The following is a 9,208-nucleotide window of genomic DNA, read 5'->3' as shown; positions in this document are numbered from 1 at the left end:
AAAAACGATAAAACATTGTTGAAAAAAATCAAAGACAGAAATAAATCGAAAGATCTTCTGTGCTCTTGGATTAGAAGAATTAACATCGCTAAAATGTCCATATTTCCTAAAGCTATCTATAGATTCAACGCAATCCCTCTCAAAGTTCCAACAACATTTTTCACAGACATGCAACAAAGAATCCTAAAATTTATATGGAACAAGAAAAGACCCCGAATAGCCAAGCATTCCTGAGTAAAAAGAACAAAGCTGGAGGTATCACACTCCCTGATTTCAAAACATACTACAAAGCCATAGCAACCAAAACAGCATGGTACTGGCACAAAAACAGACACACAGATCAATGGAACAAAATTGAGAGCCCAGAAGTAAACCCACATGTTTATGGACAGCTGATATTCAACAAGGGAGCCAAGAGCATACAACAGAGAAAGGAGTGTCTCTTCAATAAATGGTGTTGGTAAAACTGGACAGCCACATGCAAAAGAATGAAAGCAGACCATTACCTTACACGTGCACAAAAATCAACTCAAAATGGATTAAAGACTTGAATGTAACACACAAAAGCATGAGACTTCTAGAAGAAAACATAGGCAGTACGCTCTTTGACATTGTTTTTAGCAGCATATTTTCAAGTCCCATGTCTAACCAGGCAAGGGAAACAAAAGAAAAAAAAAAATGAACAAATGGGACTACATCAAACTAAAAGTTTTCTTCAGAGCAAAGGAAATTAGTGACAAAATGAAAAGACAACCTAACAATTGAGAGACGGTATTTGCAAACCATATATCAGATGAGGGGTTAATATCTAAATTATACAAAGAACTCATACATCTCAAAAACAAAAAAACCTACAACCCAATTAAAAAATGGGCAAAAGATCTGAACAGACATTTCTCCAAGGAAGATATATGGATGGCCAACACGTGCATGCAAACATGTTGAACATCATTAACTATCAGGGAACTGCAAATCAAAACTACAATGAGATATCACCTCACTCCAATCAGAATGGCTATAATTAACAAGACATGAAACAACAAGCATTGGAGAGGATGTGGAGAGGTGGGAACACTTGTACACTGCTGGTGGGAGTTCAAACTGGTGCAGCCACCAAGGAAAGCAGTGGGGAGTATCCTCAGAAAATTAAGAATAGATCTACCATATGATCCAGTTATCCCACTGCTGGGTACTTATCCAAAGAACTTGAAAACACAAAGGCATAAAGACACATGCCCCGCTATGTTCATTGTAGCATTATTCACAACAGCCAAGACTTAGAAGCAACCTAGATTCCCATCAAGGGACGAATGGATAAAGAAGATGTGGTATATATACATAATGTAATACTATTCACCCATAAGAAATGATGAAATCTGGCCATTTGTCACAACATGGCTAGACCTTCAGGACATTATGGTAAGTGAAATAAGTCAGAAAGAGAAAATCAAATACCATATCATCTCCTTCATAAGTAGAAGATAAAAACAAACCAACACAGCAAATAGCAACAGAGGAGCACAGGGGAAGGGGTTATGGGGGATGGCAAAATAGGTGAATAGGCTCACATGTGTGGTGATAGACTATAATTCATTTTGGGGTGGTGAACATGATGTAATCTACACAGAATTCGAAATATATCAGGATGTACATCTGAAAGCTATAGAATGTTATAATCCAATGTCACTGCAATACAATAAATAAATAAAGGAATCTATTACAAAATACACGTTGACTATTATACACTGGAGAAATTTCAGTGACATTACTATTCTAACTTTTATTTTACTGATGTCTTTAAGATAATACAATTGTGGAAGATTAAGAATATTATATTTGGATTCTAATATCCTATATTAAAATCTCTGATATAGCCCCTAGTGACAATGTAACCCTAGAAAAGTAACTTTATCCTTCTAAACCAAAGAATAACTAAGGTTGAGGAAGTCTTTAGGCATATCTTGTTCAACTACATGAACAAGGTGTGATTGCAGAGTGCTTATTTTTGAGATGCATTAAAATACTTCTTATACAGTTAAATTGCATTAATTATATGTGATGGATGCATACATATAAAATATGATTTTCGAATAGAGTTTTAAAATCAAGTTTTCATCAAAACACGGAGCAATCAATAGGCACCAACCCAGAAGCTAAGTATTCCTTCTTTTAGTTATACATATGTTTGTTATATGAGACAAAATATATTAGAAAATCTTTCTCATGAGATTAGACCCAGTGAATCCCAACATTCTATGGTATTAAGCACTTTAAAAATATATGTCTGTCAATGAATTGTGACTTTGGGGGAAAACAATAGCATATGTTTTGTTAAAAATTTAACAACTATATTTAGTTTTGGTTCTGGAAAAGTAAAATCAAATCATTTCCTCAACTCGTACTTTCGCAAAGCATAAAGTATCAGACATTGCTGAGAACACTACTACAGGCACTTAGCTTAAGAAGAAGGAAAGCTAAGAAAACAGCTATGATGTTGTCAAGTGGCTAATAGAGGTTAGAAATTTGGTGCACATTACCTTATGTAATCTACAAAGCAACCTGCAAATTAACTAATTCAGAGGCATTTTGGCTTCTGCTCTAAAATGATTCTTCAGTGGGAAAAGAATATGGATCAGACTGGAAAAACAGTCTAACGATACAAGACATAGACCTAGCTGTGATACTAAATAGCTATGTGCCATTGGCTTGATGAGTTAAATTCTTTGAAATCCATTTCCTCTTCCCAGGAACATAACCTGTTTACTTCTCTCAAAATCCTATAAACATGTACATAATGAAACTACATGAAAGCATAAGCTATGACAGAATTCGCAATCATTTAATAAAGATTACTATAGTTATTTAACTTTTAATGCTCTGCACTTCTGGCTGGTCTGAGAGATATATTTAAGTTCATTGAGTATTTAGTTTAATGGAGGAGGTAAGATCCAATACATAGATTGGAAGCATTCCAGCAGAGATGGGACAATATAAAGATAACTGTAATACTGTATATAATGAAATAATAGAATATTACAGATCTGGCAGAGATAAAGATCCAAGTTTGAATTGTATAGGTTCTTGTCCTGTCTTGGGGACCCTATATACTAATATATAGACTAGTACTAGACTATGTACTTAAAAAATTGTTCAAAAAATTGTGAAAAATATGTAGATGCTTAAGCTCTACACGGAAAAATTCTAAATTAGTGCATAGAAAACATTGGTCATGGAATACGAATTCTAAAAGAAAGTAAGACAGCAGAAAAGAAGGAAGGAAAGAAAGAAAGAAAGATAATATTGATAGGCAGCACAATTGTGAACAAAGGATTTATAAACTAAATGCAATCTCAAATTATCTATATATTTAATGCAAAACTAATTAGAATTGTGTGTTTTTTTTTGCAGAAATCAATGAGGCAATTATGCAATTTACAAAAAAGGCAAAGGATCTAAGATAGTTAAAGCAATTTTTAAAAAGAATAAAGTAAGACTCATATAACTTGATTTCAAGATTTACCACAAAGCTGAAATAACCAAAAGAGTGTGGCACTGGTGAAAAGATACACATCCAGATCAATGAAGTAGATTAGAGTTTTCAGCAATAGATTCACACAAGATAGTCAATTGAGTTTTGAGAAAGTTGCTAAGGAAAATCCATGGAGGATGGATAGTCTTTTTTTTTCTTTTTTTTAACGAAGATCAATATGTTGAGTAGCCTCATTTCACAAAAAAGGGACACTGACTCATTCTTTACATCATAGATAAAAGTTGTCTCAAAATGAATGTTTAGGCCTTAATATAAAACCTAATCCTCTAAGATTTCTAGAGGAAAAAAATAAGATATTTATGTTACCGTGGGTTAGTCACAAATTTTTGTAGAAAACAAAAAATACATGAACCATTGAAGCAAAACAAAATAAATTTTAATTCATCACATTTAAAATATCCTTTGTGAAAGACACTGTTGAGGGAATGAACAAACCAGAGACATGTACAAAATATTTGCTAAACAGCTTTTCAACAAAGAACATGAATCCAGAATATAAAAAGAACTGCAAAAACTCAACAATATGAAAACAAAAGGAATGATACAGGATACAAAATGGAAAGAAACTTGAGCAGACACTTCAACAGAGAAGATAAACAGATTGCAACTAATAACATAAAAATGTTCAACACAATTTGCATTTAGGAAAACAAAATTTCAAACCACAATATAATCCCATACACCTATCAGAATGACTAGAATATTAAAAATATAATAATATATGACAATACAAAGTGGTGACAAAAATGCAGAGCAACTGGAGCTCTCATCCATTGCTGATAGGAATGCAAAATGGTGCAGCTGACACAGCAATCTCACTCTCTGTTATTGACCCAGATAAAAGAAAGCATATGCCTACACAAAGACCAGTATGACAGTATTTGTTACAGCTCATTCACTATTTCCAAAACTGGAAATAATCCATACGTCTTCCAACTCTTAAGTGGATAAACTAACTGTGGTACATCTTTAAGGATGGAATGCTATTCAGCAATTAATAGGAACAAATGTTGATGTTTCCAAGTAGAAGGATGCATCTGAAATACATCCTAATAATTGGAAGAAGACAAACTGAAAAGATTACCTGCAATGTGATTCCACCTATATCACATTCTGGACAAGGAAAAATTGTAGCAATGGAGAACACATCTGACACATCTGTTGTTGCCAGAACTGGGTCAGGAGAGGTGATAGAGTACTAAGTGGTAAGAGGGGATTTTCTTAGGATGATAGAAATGCTCTATACTATGATTATGGTTACACAATTGTACATGTCTATTAAAATTCATATAACTGGTACCTATAAACGGTCGATTTTCTGTATCTATACTAAAATTTAATAACCCTGTCTATAAAAATCTATTACCTAAATTAATCTTTGCTTCCAAATAGGGTAATCTTTAAAATGGAGATAGGGATGAAACGACTGAATAAGGGAGGTCTGGGTCTTGCCCAGGTTCTACTTTTGAGTCTTGGTCTTGTTTACAGTGTTCTGTTCAGTTGAAAATTCATAAAGATGTACACTTATGAAATATGTACTTTTCTCTATGTATAGTTTCTTCAGTAAAACTGAAAAGGCTTCAAAATTTTATCTTGTTGCAAGTTATCTAACACACTGTATAAACTCCTGTTACTTCAATGTTCTTTATAGAGGTCTGTCATTTTACTGATAGACTCATTAATGAGATAGTTATAAGTTATTGCAGTGTTAATTTTATGTTTGTACGAGTTAAGTTTTTATCATTTTGAAAATTATAATTTAGTACCTTAGGGATGTCAGTTTCTATGAAATCTCAATTTTCTTTCTTTACTTGAAATCAGGTTTTTCCGTATCTATCTTCTTTCTCTTTCCTTGAGTATACTAACTATAGTGACTACTCTCTCTTGTATTTTAATAAATAACTCAATTTCTGAATATTTATTTATTTTTTACTTGGTGATTTATTATTTTGAGTTCTCAGAATCATCTTTTCACATCCTCCTTATGTCTAGTCATTTCTTTTCTCACATATTTGAGTTTTGAAGATTTAGTCATTTAAAAAATGTTTGCTTTCTATTATTTTAAAATATGTTTACTATGATATTCCTTTGATTGCTTTATGGTCTTATTTTAAGCTCTGATTTGAGTAATATTTGGAACATTATTTTGAGTGTTTTTGGTAATTTAAATACTATTATATGAAGTTCAATAGCAATCTTTTTGTTCCTTAAATGTGTAAATGTGATGGACATTTTGACTATCAGAAGAAGGTACCTCTGAAGCTGAAGATACATCAAGGTCTCTTTTCCAGTTTTATGCTGAGTGAATCACTCTCATGTTTTTGAGATGTCCTTAAAATATGATTATCTAGCTACTTAAACTCTCAGAGGAAAGCTTGTTTCAAGAGAACTTTCTACCTACTGTTTCTCGGGTCCAAACAGATCTTACTTTCCAAAGGAGTACTCTGCACTTGAGATATTATATGTTGCTAAAAGAGTACTTTCTGAGTCCCACATCTTCCAGAAGACACCCTCCTGTTGAAGTTTTCCTTCCTACTGTATCTGCCCTACACATTTGACATACTTATCAGCACTTTCCTCCTCTAGGTGAACCCCTACTTTTCAAAGGGAGCATGTGCTGCGTAGTTATGAGATTTTCAGTGGTCTGTAGCACCATTTTAGTCACTTGTGACATTGGATTGAGTCTTGGTAGGGCTGAGGAGTATCTGGAAAATTGAAGAAAAATAAAAATTCTACTGGGCCTCCCTTTTCTACCAATGTTAAATTTCTCTATTTCAGTCCAAGGCATGTATGTGTGTGTGTGTTTAAGTGTGTGTGTATGTCAATCAATTGATTGACAAATATGTTTTATTTAATCTGAGTAAATTCTCAATTGTATTCAGAATTTCTATAATTGCATGACTTGTAATGCCCTACAGAGCTTTAAATTTTTGATATCTTCTCCACATTTCTACGACATTTTTTTTACTTTTCTCATTACCTTGAAAAAGAATTTCTGATAAGGTCCAAATGTATGCTTTGTTCATTTAAACTACACACTGTATAATTTGAACAGAGTAAAAGTGTAATGAATTTGAATGACTATAAATCCATCCGCTAGATTCTGCAAGACAACATATTGTGATTTTACATTATTATAGTTTACCATATTTACTGACGTTGCAATATGAAATAGCTGATATTGCCAGGATGAAGACATTGATTTTCAGAGAAGTTAGTGTTAAGCCCGTGTCAGAGCTATAATACAAAAGTACGTCACATATCTTAAGATTTCTTATGTAGTGTCAAAACATATATTTTTTCTAAAGGCATTGTTTTACACCAGAGACCAAATAACTTGATTGATTTTTTCAATTCATTTTATAAATATCAAAATGCATTACATTATTCCAGAACCATTTCCTTTTCAATTATTGAGTAAATCACCATGTTGCTACTTATAACCAGAAGATAATTGGGGGATATGCCTCTTGAGGCATCTCCTTTGGGTTTTATCAACACTTGAGTACACGGATATAAACAAATTAAACTAATCATACTCATAGTGTATTTAAACCTGCCTTTGCTGTTCCACAGGTAAGAGAAAATTTCAGACCATTTGCAGAATATTTTAGGAGGTGGGACATAAATATCAAGGTCGGATGTTTTATGAAATCTTCAGCATTCACCCCTTTAGTTCTTGCCTATTGCATAGGTGAATAGAATGTATTCATCACAATCCAATTTATGCAGAGTCTAAGAACTGAAAAAAATAATTTCTGAATTAAAACAAAGAAAATAGAAAACACAGAATTTATGTTTATAGAAGTAATGAGAATGCACCAAATAGAGTGTATGATTTCTTTTTCCTGATAGGAGAAGACAGACTAGATCAAAGTAATTAAATCAGGATATTTATGAATAGAGGGCAAGAAAATATTTGACCAATTCAAATACCTGGGGGCTTATATGTTGAAACAATGAGAAAAATAGTAATTCTTTGAAGTTTATTTTGCTAGCTATGTGATGTAGAAGCCACTTCAGATTACTGCTTATTTCGTAATGTTTCTCTAGTCTTAATGGCTTAAAAAATATCCAAATACGTGAAAGATTGTGTTTTGTTTTATTTCAGTGGAGGAGTGATTGGGGAATTAAGTTGCAGAATGATGTCTTGCTATAGTAAGTGTCAGTAAAAAACAGTGAAAAGTGCATGCACCATAAGAGAGATCTAGGATGGAATCTTGGCTTTGGTACGTATTAGCTGTGAGAGTTGCTATAAAGGTGAAGTAAAATAATGTGTGCAAAAGTCTGTTCCTACAGCTCCATAAGTGGTTGTTATTTTGCTCATCCTTTGCACACCTAATGTTTCAGTATTGAACCCAAAATATTTTGGAGTGTTCTGCCTTCTATTGAGGTTATAATTTTGGAAGCGGCTTTACATTAATTATAAAAGATAATTCCATATTATTAAATTCTTCAAGAATCAGAGTCATTTTCTGTTGTAATTCTGAGTCCTTTCAATATGTATTAATATTGATTTAGTCATGCCCATATAACAGAAATGATGGTTTTAAGAGAAATTTAATTGAAGTGTTCAACCTTGTAATTTTTCATTATCTTGTTTATCCAATGCAAAATTAACCCCACTGCAGTGTGGCAAATGGGTTTGTGGTGATCTGGGTGTGGTTTTTTTGTTTTGGTTTTTCATTAACAGATCATACAATTCACAAAATTCCTTCATTATCTAATGCAGGCACTTAAAGAGTGCATAGAGGAAAAATCATAATCATAGTTTAATTGATTTGTTTTGATCTGGTAGAAGAGTGTACATATAAATAATCACAAAATATTTATTACATTAGCTAAAGAATGAAATATCTAGTTCAAGGCTCTGATCAACTATGTTTTTTCAATGATTCAGTCATAATGTTAGCATTGTGGCCCAATATTTGCTAATTTATAAAAATAAATACATGTGATGACAGAAGTGAAATTTTATGAGCATCTTAAATCTATATCTCAAATTGAAAAATTTAAAGGAAATTGCTTTAAAAATTCATTGTTTCACATATTTAATTAGTCTGCCTGGCGTGGTGTTATTGTGTCTGCTTTGTCATTTAAATTTATTGCTATTTGAAAGAGGAGTAAATTTTGGAGGGAAAATATAATCTCACAGGTGGCTTTTAATTAGCAAGCTGAGTAAAGAGCACAATCAATCCTATGTAATTTTCCTTGTACTAGGTTATCAATGAACTGATGGCAAGAATTGTATTGGGATTGAATTTTTTTCTTCTGACTCCTAACTGCATTAAAACAGAGATTGATTTCAGTATATTCACTAAGGTTTGCTTTTTTTCTTTTATTTCTATTTTTACGTTATCTACATAAACTCTTGTCTGAACCTCCCATTGGTTGATATTCATGCCATCCGTCCCCATGGCTTTTTTAAAATAAGAAAAATGTAGTGTGGGGTTTCTCGTCAATTCGATATGAATTTTACTAATGAAAAGATATATTTAGAAGCATCTTAGAGTATTATAGCCACTCAAAAATATTCAGTTAATTAGAATAAGTGGTTTGAGTGTCCCAATTTGTTTTGACGTATCTTTTATATCCAATATGTAAGACTCAACCTAAATTCTGCCTTTTATGATGTCACATATGAGTGTTTTTTATTTT

Source organism: Equus przewalskii, chromosome 11 (genome assembly GCF_037783145.1).
Source record: "Equus przewalskii isolate Varuska chromosome 11, EquPr2, whole genome shotgun sequence".
NCBI lineage: Eukaryota > Metazoa > Chordata > Mammalia > Perissodactyla > Equidae > Equus > Equus przewalskii.
Note: the sequence above shows the minus strand (reverse complement) of the source record.